Source organism: Bubalus bubalis, chromosome 1 (genome assembly GCF_019923935.1).
Source record: "Bubalus bubalis isolate 160015118507 breed Murrah chromosome 1, NDDB_SH_1, whole genome shotgun sequence".
Classification (NCBI taxonomy): Eukaryota; Metazoa; Chordata; class Mammalia; order Artiodactyla; family Bovidae; genus Bubalus; species Bubalus bubalis.
This window is the reverse complement of record NC_059157.1, coordinates 161571109-161591197: the sequence shown is the minus strand read 5'-3', so window position 1 is coordinate 161591197 and position 20089 is coordinate 161571109. Positions and strand designations below refer to the sequence as shown.

Below are 20089 nucleotides of genomic sequence, written 5' to 3'. Positions count from 1 at the left end.
GATATAAAATCAACACACAGAAATCCCTTGCATTCCTATACACTAATAATGAGAAAATAGAAAGAGAAATTAAGGAAACAATTCCATTCACCATTGCAACGAAAAGAATAAAATACTTAGGAATATATCTACCTAAAGAAACTAAAGACCTATATATAGAAAACTATAAAACACTGATGAAAGAAATCAAAGAGGACACTAATAGATGGAGAAATATACCATGTTCATGGATCAGAAGAATCAATATAGTGAAAATGAGTACACTGTGATGTCCCAACCAGTAACGCTGAAGAAGCTGAAGTTGAATGGTTCTATGAAGACCTACAAGACCTTTTAGAACTAACACCCCAAAAAGATGCCCTTTTAATTTTAGGGGACTGGAATGCAAAAGTAGGAAGTCAAGAAATACCTGGAGTAACAGGCAAATTTGGCCTTGGAATACGAAATGAAGCAGGCAAAGACTAATAGAGTTTTGCCAAGAAAATGCACTGATCATAGCAAACACCCTCTTCCAACAACACAAGAGAAGACTCTACACATGGACATCACCAGATGGTCAACACCGAAATCAGATTGATTATATTCTTTGCAGCCAAAGATGGAGAAGCTCTATACAGGCAACAAAAACAAGACCAGGAGCTGACTGTGGCTCAGATCATGAACTCCTTATTACCAAATTCAGACTGAAATTGAAGAAAGTAGGGGAAACCACTAGACCATTCAGGTATGACCTAAATCAAATCCCTTATGATTATACAGTGGAAGTGAGAAATAGATTTAAGGGTCTAGATCTCATAGATAGAGTGCCTCATGAACTATGGACTGAGGTTCATCATTGTACAGGAGACAGGAATCAAGGCCATCCCCATGGAAAAGAAATGCAAAAAAGCAAAATGGCCGTCTGGGGAGGCCTTACAAATAGCTGTGAAAAGAAGAGAAGCGAAAAGCAAAGGAGAAAAGGAAAGAAATAAGCATCTGAATGCAGAGTTCCAAAGAATAGCAAGAAGAGATAAGAAAGCCTTCTTCAGCGATCAATGCAAAGAAATAGAGGAAAACAACAGAATGGAAAAGACTAGAGATCTCTTCAAGAAAATTAGAGATACCAAGGGAACATTTCATGCAAAGATGGGCTCGATAAAGGACAGAAATGGTATGGCCCTAACAGAAGCAGAAGATATTAAGAAGAGGTGGCAAGAATACACAGAAGAACTACACAAAAAAGATCTTTATGACCCAGATAAACATGATGGTGTGATCACTCACCTAGAGCCAGGCATCCTGGAATGTGAAGTCAAGTGGGCCTTAGGAAGTATCACTATGAACAAAGCTAGTGGAGGTGATGGAATTCCAGTTGAGCTATTTCAAATCCTGAAAGATGATGCTGTGAAAGTGCTGCACTCAATATGCCAGCAAATTTGGAAAACTCAGCAGTGGCCACATGACTGGAAAAGGTCTGTTTTCATTCCAATCCCAAAGAAAGGCAATGCCAAAGAATGCTCAAACTACCGCACAATTGCACTCATCTCACACGCTAGTAATGTAATGCTCAAAATTCTGCAAGCCAGGCTTCAGCAATATGTGAACTGTGAACTTCCTGATGTTCAAGCTGGTTTTAGAAAAGGCAGAGGAACCAGAGATCAAATTGCCAACATCTGCTGGATCATGGAAAAAGCAAGAGAGTTCCAGAAAAACATCTATTTCTGCTTTATTGACTATGCCAAAGCCTTTGACTGTGTGGACCACAATAAACTGTGGAAAATTCTGAAAGAGATGGGACTACCAGACCACCTGACCTGCCTCTTGAGAAATCTGTATGCAGGTCAGGAAGTAACATTTAGAACTGGACATGGAACAACAGACTGGTTCCAAATAGGAAAAGGAATACGTCAAGGTTGTATATTGTCACCCTGTATTTAACTTATATGCAGAGTACATCATGAGAAACGCTGGACTGAAAGAAACACAAGCTGGAATCAAGATTGCTGGGAGAAATATCAATAACCTCAGATATGCAGATGACACCACCTTTATGGCAGAAAGTGAAGAGGAACTCAAAAGCCTCTTGATGAAAGTGAAAGTGGAGAGTGAAAAAGTTGGCTTAAAGCTCAACATTCAGAAAACGAAGATGTTGGCATCCGGTCCCACCACTTCATGGGAAATAGATGGGGAAAGAGTGCAAACAGTGGAAACAGTGCCAGACTTTATTTTTTTGGGCTCCAAAATCACTGCAGATGGTGACTGCAGCCATGAAATTAAAAGACGCTTACTCCTTGGAAGGAAAGTTATGACCAACCTAGATAGCATATTCAAAAGCAGAGACATTACTTTACCAACAAAGGTCCGTCCAGTCAAGGCTATGGTTTTTTCCTGTGGTCATGTATGGATGTGAGAGTTGGACTGCGAAGAAGGCTGAGCGCCGAAGAATTGATGCATTTGAACTGTGGTGTTGGAGAAGACTCTTGAGAGTCCCTTGGACTGCAAGGAGATCCAACCAGTCCATTCTGAAGGAGATCAGCCCTGGGATTTCTTTGGAAGGAATGATGCTGAAGCTGAAACTCCAGTACTTTGGCCACCTCATTAGAAGAGTTGACTCACTGGAAAAGACTCTGATGCTGGGAGGGATTGGGGGCAGGAGGAGAAGGGGATGACAGAGGATGAGATGGCTGGATGGCATCACTGACTCAATGGACGTGAGTCTGAGTGAACTCTGGGAGGTGGTGATGGACAGGAAGGCCTGGTGTGCTGTGATTCATGGGGTTGCAATGATTCGGACACGACTGAGTGACTGAACTGAACTGAACTGAATGTTGCTATGAACATTCTTATACACTGTATGTGCATATCTTTCTCACTTCCTTCCTGTTTATTCTCAGGTGTCATTGCTGGATTATAGGGTTTGCATATGTTCAACTTTAGTAGATCATGCCAAACAAGGCTGTTGTACTGGTTTATAATCCCCCAAACAGTGTAAATATGTTTAATATACTCTTTAGAATTTGGTATTGTTAGTCTATTACTTTCAGGTTAATTTTTTCCTTTTTAACTTTAGCTGTCCTATTAAGAATGTAAGAGTATTTCATATACATTTTAAATACATATATTATACAAATTTTTATATTAAGAAAAACCAGTAAAAATTCATAAGTATACAACTAAGTGAAGTGAAAGTGTCCATTATACTGCCATCCAAATCAAGAACATTACCAGCATCCCAGAAGTCTGGCTCTTATTGGCTGTGAGTATAATTTCTCTCTTCCTCAAAGGTAACCAATAGTAATTTCTAGTCTATGAATAGTTTTTCTTGTTTTGAACTTTATATTAATGAGAACACAGAATGTGTCATTTTTATGTTCATTGACAGGGCCTAGAAGAAGTGATAGGGTAACTGTGCAGATCTTGGGTTATAAATACCATTTTTCAATAAAAGGAAAAAAAGCTCTTTGGAGAAATAGCTGAATCCAGGGCTTGAAAAGGAAAATGAATCTGGATCATCTCATGCCAGGAAATAGTAAAAGTATTTTTTATAAAGTGGAGGCATGTCAACAGGACTTAGGAATCAAACTGACACACATTTAATAGATTTGGAACAATTTGAGCAACAAAATGAATAATTATAGCAGTATATTATAATCCAAAGAATAAAATGAGTGTCCATGAATTTATGCTAATATCAACAAACATTGGAAAGGGGACAGATAATTCTTAGAGAAGAAATTCAATTAATAAGTATAGAAAGAAAGAGAAATAGAAAAATCTCCATTAGAACACCATGGTAATAACTAAAAAATTTCATTGATGAATGCTAAAATTAGTGGATTAAATTTAAAGAAAAAAAGGATATTTGCATAGCCTCCAGAAACTTTCCTGAAAATATTTTTTAAATTACTCTAGTGGTTTTCTAATATTTCCATAAATTCCTTGATTTTCCTCTCTCCTGGAGGTAAAACTTAATCCTGTTCCCCTTGAAGGTGGGCTGGACTTAAGGACACACTTATGATGAATAGAGAATGGAAAGAAAAAAGTAATAACTTTACAGTGGAGAAAGCTGACAGATACCACCATAATCAAATGATCAGTGTTAATATCACCAGTGATGCCATGTTGAGAGTATGCACTCCCTGATATGATACCATGAAATGCTTGCCTTCACTGATGTTTTTCTCAAAGATCCATCACTTCAGTCTAATAATGAGAAAACACTAGATAAATCCAAACTGAGGGACCTTCTACAACATACCTGATGAATACTCTTTAAAAGTCCTCACATCAAGAGGCATGAAAAGATCCAAGAGACATGGAAAGACCCAGAAACTACCACAGGTTAGAGATGCTAAGGAAACATAATCATTAAATGCAAGCTGGTATCCTGGATAAGAAATTGGAACAGAAAAATGAAATTAATAGAAAATCTGGGAAAATCTGAATAATGTCTGTAGTATAATCTATAGTAGTAAGGCTATAGTATCAAGGCTATGGTCTTTCCAGTAGTCATGTACCAATGTGAGAGCTGGACCATAAAGAAGGGAGAGCACTGAAGAATTGATGCTTTTGAACTGTGGTGCTGGAGAAGGCTCTTGAGAGTCCCTTGGACAGCAAGGAGAGCAAACCAGTCAATCCTAAAGGAAATCAACCCTGAATATTCACTGGAAGGACTGATCCTAAAGTTGAAGCTGTAATACTTTGGCCACTTGATGTGAAGAGCTGACTCATTGGAAAAGTCCCTGATGCTGGTAAAGATGGAAGGCAGAAGGAGAAGAAGGTGGCAGAGGATGAGATGGTTGGATAGCATCACTGATTCAATGGACATGAACTCAGGCAAACTCCAGATGGTGAGAAACAGGGAATCCGGGCATGCTGCAGTCCATAGGGTCACAAAGAGTCGGACATGACTTGGCGACTGAACAACCAACCAAACAAGTTATCAGTTCTTAGTGTTGACGGGTTGTAAAGAGTCGGACTCTCACAAAGAGTCAGACACAACTGAGTGACTGAACTGAGAAAAACTGAGTGTTGATGCATATCTCATGGTTATATAGGGGAAGCTGGGTAAAGAATATGAGTTAACATATATAGAATCTAGAAAAATGGTGTTGATGAACCTATTTGCAAGGAAGGAATGGAGACAGATATAGAGAAAGGACTTGTGGACACTGTTGGGGAAGGAAAGAGTGGGATGAACAGAGAAAGTAACATTGACATATATACACTACCATGTGTAGAATAGATAGCTAGTGAGATGTTGCTGTATAACCCAGGGAGCCCAGCTTGGTGTTCTGTGATGATCTAGAGGAGTGGAGTGGGGGGAGGGGAGGGAGGCTCAAGAGGGAGATGATAAAAGTATAATCATGGTGGATTTGTGTTGTTGTATGGCAGAAACCAACACAACATTGTAAAGCAATTTTCCTCCAATTAAAAAATAAAAATAATTAAATTATTTCAATAATTTAAAAATTAAATAAGGGATATGAGAACTCTCTGTAACACCTTTACAACTTTCTGTAAATATAAAATGATCAAAAAATAAAAAACTAAAAATAAAGAATATGAACTGTGTAAAACAAACAAACTGAAAATAATTAAAAAATCCTTCAACTGGTGGGTGGATAAACTATGGAATATCTGTACAGTGGAAGACTCCTCAATAATACAAAGGAATGAACTATTGATACACACAACCACATAGATGAATCTCAAAAGTATTATAGTTAGTAATAGAAGCCAAACTCAAAGTCATGTATGATTAATTTTTATGACATTCTGGAAAAGGCAAAAATGTAGTGATGAAAAACAGATTACAGGCTGCTTGTTTTAAGTGTTGGTAGGAAGGACTTGACTTCAATGGGGCAGCATAAATAATTTTTTTTGGAGTAGTGGAGTCCTGCAGCTAGATGGTGGTTGTTGTTACACAACTTTATTTATCTGTCAAAACATAAAACTATATAACATGGAAAGTCAATTTTACTTTACAAAAAAGTTAAAATGAAATTGTAAACCAAGAAAATTAATAGTATTTGCTGAATATCTTGACACTAATAATTTTATATATTGCAAATAAAGATAGAAATATACTATACATGTCAAGTTACATATAGAAAATATATACTTTATCAAAATGGAGTCAAATTAAAATAGAAGGCTTACTATAACATTTTGCTCACAAAGAAAACAGACCATGATGGTTTTACCAGGAAAACGTATTCTGACCATAAGTAAACTATTACAGAGTGTAGAAAAGAGAGGGAAAAAAAAAATCCACCATTTTGTAAAATTAATGTAACTTTGACATCAGACTCAAACCCTGCCCCCAAGGCCACGGAAGCAGAGCCCAGAATCAAGGTCACCTCTGAAGCTGGTGGAGCCTCTTTTTAAGCTAAAAGCCCCCTGATCATCACTAACAAGCTTCCTTACTCCCAATTAGGCAAAGATGCCCACTCCAGTAAACCCTATAGCGTCCCAACCAATCACCTCAGAACAACCTTCCAACAGGGATTTTCTTCCTCTTGAGGCTATAAAAATTGGCTATTAATTCACAAAAACTGTTGGCTTTCCCTGGTCTCTCAGGAGGCTAGCCCACTGAGCTTGGAGTGCCCACTTATCTCTGCCCTTTGTTCTTAATAAACTCATTCTGTTCAGAAATGTCCTGTGTCTGGAAATTCTTTTCCAACCTGCTCTTAGACTGCCTCAATAATCATCTCTCATGAAAAATGATGCAACATTAAATAAATACCAGGATCAAGTAATGTATAACAATTAAAAATTGATATACTAGGAGTGAGTTAATTTACCCTACAAATTCAATTTGAATTTAACATTAGAAAATTAAGTCAATAAATATATTAAAATATGAATGTGTTAAAGGAGAAAAGTGGGGCTTCCCTGGTGGCTCAGTGGTAAAGATTCCGCCTACCAATGCAGGAGATGCGGGTTCAATCTCTGATCCAGGAAAATGCCATATGCAGCAGAGCAACAAAGCCCATGCATCCCAACTACTGAGCCTGTAGTCTAGAGCCCAGGAGATGCAACTACTGAGCCCATGTGCCTCAACTACTGAACCCTGCATGCCCTGGAGCCTGTGTGCTGAAACAAGAGAAGCCTGCACAAGGCAACTAGAGAGTAGGCCCCACTCACTGCAACTAGAGAAAGCCAGCATAGCGACAAAGACCCAGCACAGCCAAAAATAAGTTAAAAAAATTAAAAAAAGGGAGAAAAGCAATCTGATCATCTCAATACAGGAGCAAAAAATAAAAAAAAAAGATGCTTGAAAACATTCAAAAATCAATCATGACAAAAAACAAATTAGCAAACTAGGAATAACAAGAAACTACTTTACCTTCATAAAGCATTCTTCAAAAACCTACAGCAAACATCTTACATGGTAGTGTTGAAGCAAATCCAGTTACTTGAGGAATTGTGAAGTGTTGAAACCATTCCTTTAAAATCAAGAACAAACAAGACATTCATTACGCTCACTCTTGCTCAATTTCTAGCTAGGGCAGAAAAGCAAATTTATATATGTTTGTAAATATGTGTGTGTGTGACGGCGTAGAGTTTGGAAAGGAAAAAACAAAACCTTTTAATCTCAAGTAATAATATTGTCTGCCTCAAAAATTCAAAGGGATCCCAAATAAATTATTAGTATTAATAAATTTTCTAGCAAGTTTGTAAGACACAAAATTAACATGAAAATTAAGTTTTGCTCTATGTAATTAAATATCAATTAAAAATGTAATTTTTTAAAAGTAATGGATAAAATACAAAAATATCTAAGAAAAATTTTAACAAAGGTGTGTACAACTTCAGAGATGTATGAAATAACTGAATTATATTAAATAAAATATAAATAAATAGAAAGATAGTAAATATTTAATAGGAGACTGAAATACTGGTTCAGGAAGACTCAAATAGTAGAAATTAATAGGGTTTCCCATCTCTTTCAGAATTTTCCACAGTTTATTGTAAGTCACACAGTCAAAGGCTTTGGCATAGTCAATAAAGCAGAAATAGATGATTTTCTGGAACTCTCTTGCTTTTTTAATGATCCAGCAGATGTTGGCAATTTGATATCTGGTTCCTCTGCCTTTTCTAAAACCAGCTTGAACATCTGGAAGTTAATGGTTCATGTATTACTGAAGCCTGGCTTGGAGAATTTTGAGTATTACTTTACTAGCATATGAGATGAGTGCCTCTTGAGAAACCTGTATGCAGGTCAGGAAGCAACAGTTAGAACTGGACATGAAACAACAGACTGGTTTCATATAGGAAAAGGAGTACATCAAGGCTGTATATTGTTACCTGCTTATTTAACTTCTATGCAGAGTACATCATGAGAAACGCTGGGCTGGAGGAAGCACAAGCTGGAATCAAGATTGCTGGGAGAAATATCAATAACCTCAGATATACAGATGACACCACCCTTATGGCAGAAAGTGAAGAACTAAAGAGCCTCTTGATGAAAGTGAAAGAGGAGAGTGAAAAAGTTGGCTTAAAGCTCAACATTCAGAAAACTAAGATCATGACATCCGGTCCCATCACTTCATGGGAAATAGATGGGGAAACAGTGGAAACAGTGGCTGACTTTATTTTTTTGGGTTCCAAAATCACTGCAGATGGTGACTGAAGCCATGAAATTAACAGATGCTTACTTCTTGGAAGGAAAGTTATGACCAACCTAGACAGTATATTAAAAAGCAGAGACATCGCTTTGCCAACAAAGGTCCATCTAGTCAAGGCTATGGTTTTTCCAGAAGTCATGTATGGATGTGAGAGTTGGACCGTAAAGAGAGCTGAGTGCTGAAGAATTGATGCTTTTGAACTGTGGTGCTGGAGAAGACTCTTGAGAGTCCCTTGGACTGCAAGGAGATCCAATCAGTCCATCCAAAGATCAGTCCTGAATATTCATTGGAAGGACTGATGTTGAAGCTGAAACTCCAATACTTTGGCCACCTGCTGCGGAGAGCTGACTCTTTTGAAAAGACCCTAATGCTGGGAGGGATTGGGAGCAGGAGGACAAGGGGACGACAGAGGATGAGATGGTTGGATGGCATCACTGACTCAGTGGACATGAATTTGGGTAAACTCCGGGAGTTGGTGATGGACAGGGAGGCCTGGCGTGCTGCGGTTCATGGGGTCACAGGAGTTGGACATGACTGAGTGATTGAACTGAACTGAACTGGGTTTCCATAATAGACTCAAGCAGCATGGAAACTTGATTTATAACATATGTGGTGTTGACAGACTTTTCAATAAACTGGCTAGGACAACTGCTTAGAAAAAAAAACAAAACATATAAAATTTGACCTGTACTTCAGTCATTTCAGTTCAGTTCAGTCGCTCAGTCGTGTCCTACTCTTTGTGACCCCATGAATCGCAGCACGCCAGGCCTCCCTGTCCATCACCAACTCCCGGAGTTCACTCAGACTCAAGTCTATCTAGTCAGTGATGCCATCCAGCCATCTCATTCTCTGTGGTCCCCTTCTCCTCCTGCCCCCAATCCCTGCCAGCATCAGAGTCTTTTCCAATGAGTCAACTCTTCGCATGAAGTGGCCAAAGTACTGGAGTTTCAGCTTCAGCATCATTCCTTCCAAAGAAATCCCAGGGCTGATCTCCTTTACTTAACACTGTGCAAAAAAGTCATTCCAAAATTATAGTCTTCTGAGTGTGGCTCTTTCACCCAGCATAATGAAATCAAGGCTTATTCATGCTGTTGATTTCAGCAGTAGTTTGTTCTTACTGTTGAACAACAAACCATTGTGTAATGAACTAAATTATTCACCATTTGAAGCTTAGTTTTGTTTTTATTTTCTGCGAATTATGAATAAAGAAGCTATAAACTCATAAAAAAAGTACTTGTGAAAACAAAATTTTTTATTTTTCTTGGATAAATACTAGGAGCTCCATAGTTGGATCATATGATAAGTGTGTTTTTAACTTTACAAGAAACTTCTAAAATGTTCTCCAAAGGTGGTTGTACCATTTTACATTCTCACCAGCAATATTTGAGTTCTACTTACTGTCCATCTTCATTAGAACTTGTAGTACTATTTTCTTGAATTTAGCTATTCTAATATGAAATCTTATTAAACACGGTTAAATATGAAGTTAGCTGTAGGATTTATTTTTCTTTTCCTTTCCTTTTTTGATATTTGCCCTTTATCAAGTTAGGAAAGTTTTCCTATTCTTGGTTGCTAAGTGTTTTTTAATCATGAACTAATAATGTATTTTGCCAAATGCATCTTCTGTTTTATTGATATAATCTTGCAGGGTTTCCTTTTCAGTCAATTAATAGAGTTGACTTTCAAACACTGAACAAGACTTTAATTCCCTGTATAAATTTGAATTGGTCATGATTGTTTTATTATTTATAATTACTGTTGCATTAAATTAACTAATATTGGTTTCAGAATTTTTGTGTCTATATTCTTGTGGTTTATTGGCTTGGAGCCTTCCTTTATTGTCTTTGTCTGGTATCAAGGTTATGCTGGTTTCATAAAAATGAGTTAGGAAGTTTATCCTTCTTTTTTCTGGAAGAGCTTAAATAGAATTGACAATATTTTATCTCAAGGAATTTGTCCATTTCATCTAAGTTATTAAGTTTATGGGCAAGAGTTGTTCATAATGCTTTTTCATTACTTTTTAAATGTCCAAATCTGCAGTGATGTCTCTTACATTTTTAGTCAGTTCAGTCACTCAGTCGTGTCTGACTCTTTGTGACCCCATGGACTGCAGCACACCAGGCCTCCAAGTCCATCACCAACTCCCAGAGTTCACTCAAACTCATGTCCCTCAAGTTGGTGATGCCATCCAACCATCTAATTCTCTGTCATCCCCTTCTCCTCCTGCCTTCAATCTTTCCCAGCATCAGAATCTTTTCAAATGAGTCAGTTCTTTGCATCAGGTGGCCAAAGTATTGGAGTTTCAGCTTCAACATCAGTCCTTCCAGTGAATATTCAAGACTGATCTCCTTTAGGATGGACTGGTTGGATCTCCTCGCAGTCCAAGGGACTCTCAAGAGTCTTCTCCAATACCACAGTTCAAAAGCATCAATTCTTCAGCGCTCAGCTTTCTTTATAGTCCAACTCTTGCACCCATATATGACTACTGGAAAAACCATAGCCTTGACTAGACAGACCTTTGATGGCAAAGTAATATCTCTGCTTTTCAATATGCTGTCTAGGTTGGTCATAGCTTTCCTTCCAAGGAGTAAGCATCTTTTAATTTAATGGCTGCAGTTATCATCTGTAGTGATTTTGGAGCCCCCCAAAATATAGTCAGCTTCCACTGTTGGGGAAACTGTTTCCACTGTTTCCCTATCTATTTGCCATGAAGTGATGGGACTGGATGCCATGATCTTAGTTTTCTGAATGTTGAATTTTAAGCCAACGTTTCCACTCTCCTTTTTCACTTTCATCAAGAGGCTCTTACATTTTAGATTTTTGTAATTCGTGTCTTCCTTTTCTCTTGTTCATTTTGGGTGAAATTTTATCAATTGCATTAATCTTTTCTAGCTTTTGTTTTCACCAATTTTCTATATTATCTTCTTATATTAAATTTCATTGATTTGTGTTCTCAATTATTTCCTTCTTTCTAACTTTGGGCTTAATTTGCTCATTTGTTTGTTACTTAAAACTTGGGTTATTGATTTGAGACTTTTTTGTCTAATATAAGCCTTTACTACTATAAATTTACTTGTAAACACTGCTTTAGCTATATTCTGGAAATTTTAGTAAGTTATATTTTCATTTCGCTAAACCTATTTTCTAATTTCCCTTGAGAATCTCCCTCTTTGATTCATGAGTTATAAGTATTGTTCATTTCCAAATCTTTGGGAATTTCTAAGATATCTGTTTTTGATTTCTAGTTTAATTTCACTATGGTCATGGAACATATTTTGTATGATTACAGGTCTTTTAAATGTATTAAGATTAGTTTTTATGGCCCAGATTTTTTTTTTTTTTTTGCAAATGTGCAGTTGAAAAGAATGTATATTCTGCTATTGTTGGGAGGAATGTTCTTCTATAAATGTAAAATATTTTTTGATGGTGTTCAGATCCTCTGTATCCTTGCTAATATTTTGTGTCTTTTTCTTCCTTTATTGTTTATTGAGAGCAGAGTGTTGAAATGTCAAACTATAATTTTGGATTTGCTCTTCTTCCTTCCACTTATATGAACTTTCCCTTCATGTATTTTGAAGCTCTTGTATTAGTTTTCTACTGTTATGCAATAAATTATCACAAAATTAGTAGCCTAAAATTGTAGTGGGAATTCCTAATAATGTACTTTCACAGCCTTGAGAAATTCCACAGAAATAACACCTGAAAAAACAGCATATATTAAGAAACTGTGTTAATGATTATCTTCCATGTTTTTCTTAAGAATAATCTGCTTGTTACAAACCCCAAAGCCAGACCCAGAAGGAGTATGACTGGGATCATGAAAGCATGGACCTTGGAACACAGGGTGGGGGGCAGGCATGAATGCTGCTTATGCACTTGCTGATTGTTTCCGAGACTAGCCCAAAAGGGAATGGCCTGGGGTGGAAACAAGGTAATCTGGACTATGTCAGTGTAGTGTCTTGGAAAAAATAAGATCAAAAAAGTCTTGTAGCCTGCAATTAGGATTACAAGCTGGACTCAGAGTGGACTCTGCAGCTCTGTCCAATAGAGGCTGCAGGTTCCCTGACCCATTGAACCAGATTTTGTGTTCTGTTTTCATTCTCATCACTTGCTCCAAGACCATTAGGGCAACATAAAATAACATTTATTTATTGTTTCCCAGTTTCTGTGGGTCAGAAATCCAGGTACAGATCAGTTATGTCCTCTGTTCAGGGTTCCCTAAGGCTGAAATCAAGATGTGAGCCAAGTCTTTGTCAGCACCTGAGACTCAAGTTCCTCTTCCAAGATCACTTAGGTTACTGGCATAATTTTAGTTCCTTGATATTGTCTACCTGAGGTCCCAGTTTTCTTGCTGGCTACTGACTGGGCTTTACACTCAATTCCTAGAAACTTCTACAGTTCCTTCCATGTAGCACTTCCACAGACCCTTTAGCAATATGGCACCATATTTCTTCCAGAGCTATGGGGTGAATTTCTTTCTTCATGAAGAGACCAATTACTCCTTTAAGGACGTTTTACTGACTAAATTAGACCCACAAAGGAAGTCTTCCCTTTTGACCAACTTAAAGAAAAAAGTTGACTTCGGAACCTTAATTATATCTGCTAAATCCCTTCATCTTAGCCAGGTGATATAACCTAATTCCACAATTGATATCCCAGTGTAGTTGCAGTTCCTGCCCACACTTTGAAGGATGGAATTATACAGGTGTGTACACAGGAATGGGGGTGCCAGGGAGGGTCATCCTGGAATTGTTCCTATCACAACCTTGGTGCTAGGTATGTGCATATTTAGGGTTGTTATGACTTTTTGGTGAATTGACCCTTTTAACACTGTCTAATGTTTCTCTCTACCCCTGGTAATGTTTTTGCCCTGAAATCTTTGTCTGATGTTAATACAGCCACCACAGATTTCTTATGATTAGTGTTGCATAGTATATCATTTCTATGTTTTTAATTTACCTGCATCATTCAATTTAAAGTAAAGTTATGAAATATAGCTAATCTGACAATATTTTTTCACTTAGTACATTTAGACTATTTACTATGTCGTTATTGGTATAATTAGATTCATTATTTTATTATTTTATAGTCAAGGCTATGATTTTTCCAGTGGTCATGTATGGATGTGAGAGTTGGACTATAAAGAAAGCTGAGAGCTGAAGATTTGATGCATTTGAACTGTGGTGTTGGAGAAGACTCTTGAGAGTCCCTTGGACTGCAAGGAGATCCAACCAGTCCATTCTAAAGGAGATCAGCCCTGGGTGTTCTTTGGAAGGACTGATGCTAAAGCTGAAACTCCAGTACTTTGGCCACCTCATGCGAAGAGTTGACTCATTGGAAAAGACTCTGTTGCTGGGAGGGACTGGGGGCAGGAGGAGAAGGGGACGACAGAGAATGAGATGGCTGGATGGCATCACCGACTCGATGGATGTGAGTTTGAGTGAACTCCGGGAGTTGGTGATGGACAGGGAGGCCTGGTGTGCTGTGATTCATGGGGTCGCAAAGAGTCGGACATGACTGAGCGACTGAACTGAACTGAACTGAACTGATTTTATTATTTGCTTTCTGTTTTTCTCCTTATTTTTGGTTTCTCTATCAAGTTTCATGCCTTCTGTTGGATTATTTTAATTTTTAATTTCATTTAAATTTATCTGTTGGGTTTTTATCTATCTCTTCTATTACATTTTTAGCAGTCTATCTTTGGATTTTACCATATAAAGTATTTTACATACATATGCACGCATGCTTTTGAAGTCACTTCAGTAGTGTCCAACTCTTTGTGACCCTATGAACTGTAGTCCACCAGGCTCCTCTGTCCATAAGATTCTCCAGGCAAGAATACTAGAGTGGGTTTGCCATGCCCTCCTCCAGGGGATCTTCCCAACCCAGGAATCGAACCCGTGTCTATTACATCTCCTGCATTACAGGCTGATTCTTTTACCTCTGAGTCACCGGGGAAGCCCTTTATATGTAAATCTCTCACAGCCTTCTTAAAGTGACAATGTTCAATTTTAATTAAAATGTAAAAGCATCAAAATCATTTGTTATATTTTTATATGTATTTCATCTACATATACTGAAAAATCTCACCAGCAAATGTTATAATTTTTGCTTTCTATAGTCATTTATGGAGAAGGCAATGGCACCCCACTCCAGTACTCTTGCCTGGAAAATCCCATGGATGGAGGAGCCTGGTAGGCTGCAGTCCATGGGGTCGCTAAGAGTCGGACACGACTGAGTGACTTCACTTTTCACTTTCATGCATTGGAGAAGGAAATGGCAACCCACTCCAGTGTTCTTGCCTGGAGAATTCCAGGGATGGCGGACACTACTGAAGCGAATTAGCAGCAACAGCAGCAACATAGTCATTTATATTGAAAAAAATGTAAGAAGAGAAAAACAGTCTACTTTATTTACCCTGATATTTACCATATTTGTTTTTCTTTCATTCTTGAAATTCTAAGTTTGATTCTTTCATTTTCCTTCAGTTTGAGGAACTTCTGGTAGTATTTCATTTGGAGAAACTCTGTTGGAAGATAATTCCTAGTTTTCCTTCTTCTCAGAATGTCTTTACTCTTGAATCATATTTTCTTTTGGTATAGAAGTTGATATAAAACTGTTGACAGTCTTTTACCAGCAATTTAATGATGTTTTCCTACTGTCGTCTAGCTTCTATTGTTTTTGATGAGAAATTTTCTTTCCTTACAAGTAACAACATTTGGCTGCTTTCATTTTATTTTCTCTCTTGTTTTTAGCAGTTTTAAGATATATCTGAGCATGGTTTTAAATTTATTATGTTTAGAATTTGGTGAGCTTCTTGAATCTGAAAATTTATGTCTTTTACCAAATTTGGGAAGTTTTTAGCCATTCTTTTCCCACACCTGTTTATGTTTTTACTCTTCTGGGACTCCAATGACACAAATTTTAAACGTTTCTGATTCTCCTACAAGTCCCTGAAACTGTTAATTTTTTCAATTTTTTTTTCACTATGTTCTTCAGAGTGGGTAATTTTTATTTCACTGTGTTTAAAGCCTACTCACCTTTTCTTCAGTCTTCTTCTTTCTGCTATTTAAGATATCCATGGAAGTCTTAATTTTAGTGTCATATTTTCAGTTAGGATTTTTAAAATATTTATTCTATTTATATCTCTATATATGGAAGTTTTTATATTTCCATTTACTTCCAGAGTGTTCAGATTTACCTCATGGTTACCCCAAAGTGTATCTGATACTTCCAACATTTGAGGATCTCAGAGTTTGTGTCTGTTGATTTATTTTCCATTGAGAATTGGTCAGATATTCTGTTTGCAAAATTTCTATGTCAAATAATTATGAATGTTGTTATGGAAACTTTAAATATGTTGTGAGGTTCTGAGCCTCATTACAATCCTCAGGAAGAATGTTGATTGTTTTGATTAACAGGTAATCTAGCCATCTAGGTTTGGACTGCAGACAAATTCTGTATTGCTTTCTGTGGATGTTGGTTTCAATGTGAATTTCAGTTTTTTAAACTTTTTGTTGTAATGTTTGGGTCTTTCACTCAGGGGTTAGTCTGGGACATGGTATAGTTTGTGCAATAACTAGAGTTTATGAAACATTTGCTATGCTTTTGTGTCTGTGCTACTCATGTAACCAATTCATAGTGTTAAATCTGGGACGTCCATCTGTTCATACAAAGAATTATGGGACCTGCTTCTCTATCTCTCTTCTCTTATGGATTTCCCCTCATGCTCTAAATCCCAGAGGCCCCATTCCTCAATTTCTCTGAGAAGAAAAATGGCTTTCTCTCAGAGTTTTAGGCTTCTCTCACTGTTATATAATTCCATGAGATTTTAGCTGCCCTCAAGGCAAAGCAGTGAATTAGAAGGAAAAACTAACAGGATTTTCCCCAACAATCATCTTACCATAGAGGTCCCTTTCATGGATTCCGTGAGCAGGGTGACAGATTCTCTCTCAGGATTGTAGGTGTCTGCGCCACCACTTGTGTTATGGCAGTGCAGTTCCCTGTCGGGCGCTTACCTGTAGGCTGAGCTAGAAAAGGAAAAGAGAGAGAGAAAAAAGTGAGATTTCCTTGACTCTTTCTTTGGGAAGCCATTTGCCACATCAGGACATTCAAGTAACACTTTGGGGAGACTCACATGGTGGACAACTGAGGTCTCTCACAACTGGAAATAAAATCTCTTGTCAACAGCTGTGAGAGTGACTTTGGGAGCAGGTCCTCCAACACCAGTCAGATTCTGCCTCCTTTCACATGATGCAGCTCCATTCAGCAATTCATTGCAGCCTAGTGGCCTGAGTCAGTCTCCCAGCTACTGAAAGCTGAGTCCCAGAAACTATTAAGATGATAAATGTGTGCTGCCTTCAGATCAGATCAGTTGCTCAGTCATGTCCGACTCTTTGCGACCCCATGAATTGCAGGACGCCAGGCCTCCCTGTCCATCACCAACTCCCGGAGTTCACTGAGACTCACGTCCATCGAGTCAATGAGGCCATCCAGCCATCTCATCCTCTGTAGTCCCCTTCTCCTCCTGCCCCCAATCCCTCCCAGCATCAGAGTCTTTTCCAATGAGTCAACTCTTCGCATGAGGTGGCCAAAGTACTGGAGTTTCAGCTTCAGCATCATTCCTTCCAAAGAAATCCCAGGGCTGATCTCCTTCAGAATGGACTGGTTGGATCTCCTTGCAGTCCAAGGGACTCTCAAGAGTCTTTTCCAACACCACAGTTCAAAGCATCAATTCTTCGGCGCTCAGCAGCCACTACATTTTGGGAGGTAACTTGTTACACAGCAATAGAGGACTAAAACATAATATAGTTAAGGGAGCATTATAAAGAAGAGAGACAGAAAACGGAAGAGAGACAGAATTTATATTGTAACTCTGAGCCTAAGTTTTTACTAATGTCTAATAAATAAACATTTTATGAAAAGAGAAAACAGAATTTTCTAGTTTAGTATCTTTAAGTTACTACAACTATAACTCACCTTCTCCAAAGTACCTTATAAAGTTTTATTCCTTGGAAAAAAGACCCAGAATTCCAGATTCTCAAGAATGTTATTTTGGTTGATATAACACTGCTGCAGCTAAGTCGCTTCAGTCGTGTCTGACTCTGTGCGACTCCATAGACGGCAGCCCACCAGGCTCCCCCGTTTAACTTTAAATGCTATATTCTATGAAATAAAAAAAGAGGAAGAAGAAATAATGATTTAGCTAGAATATTCTATCTAGTTAGGGAGGAAGATGGGGTGGACGGAAGGAAAGTGGATATGTTCAAAAACCTTAGGCAAATCTTGAATGAGAAGACTACAGATTCCTATTATAGCATTAACTGTATACAAAATAATCATAAAGGCAGTCTTACTAATTCAAGTGACCAAAAACTTGTACTTTTTCCCTCCTCTGTATTATTTAGTGATGGCTTTTGTTTATGGAAAAGAGGGGGTGATTTTATGAAAAAGTAAACATAATTCAAGAATACAAATCTTTTTACTTTGGTTCAGTATTTAATAATCAAATTTTGACTGTAACTACATTTGGTTAATGCTCACAAGGTAATAATTCCTTAATATTAGAAATACTGGAAAGTTTACCTTTTGCTCAGAGATTCGGTCCAAAATACAGCTTACATTAATGGCAACTCTCTTGGACCTCAATGGTAACGAAGTATATCACACCTCTGTAAAACACATGTGCCAGTATTTGCTGGCAAAACAAAACAATCAGCAGAGTTAAACAATTATATTTTCTTTAATGCAGTGCCATTAAATTACAACCACACTTCAGGGTAAAATATTCCACATGTTTCTCAACAGCTATCTGGAAAGGGCTTAGTACTTTTAGTAATTCAATATCGAAGTTTTTGAGAAGCATAGAAAAAATCATTTGGGAGTACACTCAGTGTACTGTGAGGAAGAACATTCTCTTGGTCTGACTACTCACTATTATATGAGCAAAAAAACACCAATGCATACGTTGAAGTCTGCTTGGAAAATGGAAATGACATACTTTCCATCACAGTTTAAGCCATACATAAGTGTTCTTTTTCCTTCTTTCAAGTAAAACTTATTCTCAAGTATAGTAGTTTTAGTACAGGCTACTCCAAAATTGCTGCCTCTGCAATTTAGAAGTTGCAGAATAATAAATTTTCTGTGGTCAAAATACCAAACCCTAAATATATTCCTGTATAATACAGAAGGTCAGTTGCAAAATGAAAACAGCACCAATGGAATTATGTAAAAACTAAACAGGACCTTTGGAACGAAACCTGTTATGACGAAGAATATGACTGACCATGAGTATCAATGAATATTCATGACTTTTTCAATGTAAATGAGTCAAGCTTGGAACTTGTGGTATTTGAGTAGTAACACCAGTTCTACAATGCCCATGAAAAAATCAGAAGTAAAATGAAAATATTATTGAGGCTGACAACTCGCAAATGTAATTTTCACTGTTATCCCCAAGAGACCTTCCTCACAGCTAATGACAAGCAGGCCAAATGACTTGTTTGATATTCACCTTTTTTATTCGCCCTGACTGCTCACAGTTGAAAATATTCTTGAGGAGTGAAATGGTCAAAAGACATTTGGCCAGAAAAGAAGGGGACACAAGTCAAGTGTTGTGGATTACTCACAATCTGAATATTTAACCACTAAATCATGTAATTTTCTGGAAATCAGTGAACTGTATTTGGATATTTCTTACTGTGTGTGTATATGTATGCATGTGTATATATGTATTAACATTTCTTACTACATCTACTCTAGGCTGATTAGTACCAAAGTTTCACCTTCTATTTCTGATCTTAAAGTTTCTTTGTATTGAGGTCTGGTGGATTATTACCATTTTTGCTTACATGGCAACCCACTCCAGTGTTCTTGCCTGGAGAATCCCAGGGGCGGGGAAGTCTGGTGGGCTGCCGTCTATGGGGTCGCACAGAGTTGGACATGATTGAAGTGACTTAGCAGTAGCAGCATAATACCACTGGCCAGTATTGGCCTATGATTTAAGTTTTAGTGTCAAAATCTATATGATGCCATAATAGTAAATAACTTATGAAATACTTTGATTATTTGGCTAGTATAGAAGCCATCCTTGCTCCTGAAAGACAGAACAAATCCCTTGCTGGTTTGCATGCATGCTTTCAGCAAGGTAGATATTATCTGAAGGCCACACAGCTCATCAGCTGCTCTGAAGTCAAGTTAGCCACATAATGTTTAGGACATAATGCTATAAGAGTAAGCATTCAAATAAAAAATTCAGGTATATTTTAGGTTTTGACGGGAAAGGAGCTAAAAAGCAGGTGAAAGTGAAAGTCGCTCAGTCATGTCCAACTCTGCGATGCCATGGTTGTAGCCCACCAGGCTCCTCTGTCCATGGAATTCTCCAGGCAAGAATGCTCCAGTGGGTTGTCATTTCCTTCTCCAGGGGATCTTCCCGACCCAAAATGAAGCCAGATCTCCCCCACTGCCACCAGATTCTC

At 37.7% G+C, this 20089-nt stretch overlaps 1 long non-coding RNA gene across 1 annotated transcript; it reads right to left on the bottom strand.

Moving 5' to 3' along the window:
- Positions 1–5733: 5733 nt before the first annotated feature.
- Positions 5734–17057, bottom strand: LOC123334641. Its single transcript, XR_006552644.2, has 4 exons — positions 16750–17057; positions 16516–16642; positions 7331–7430; positions 5734–5935 (listed from the first exon to the last, which is right to left on the bottom strand). It is a non-coding gene; the product is annotated as an uncharacterized LOC123334641 (long non-coding RNA).
- Positions 17058–20089: the final 3032 nt, after the last annotated feature.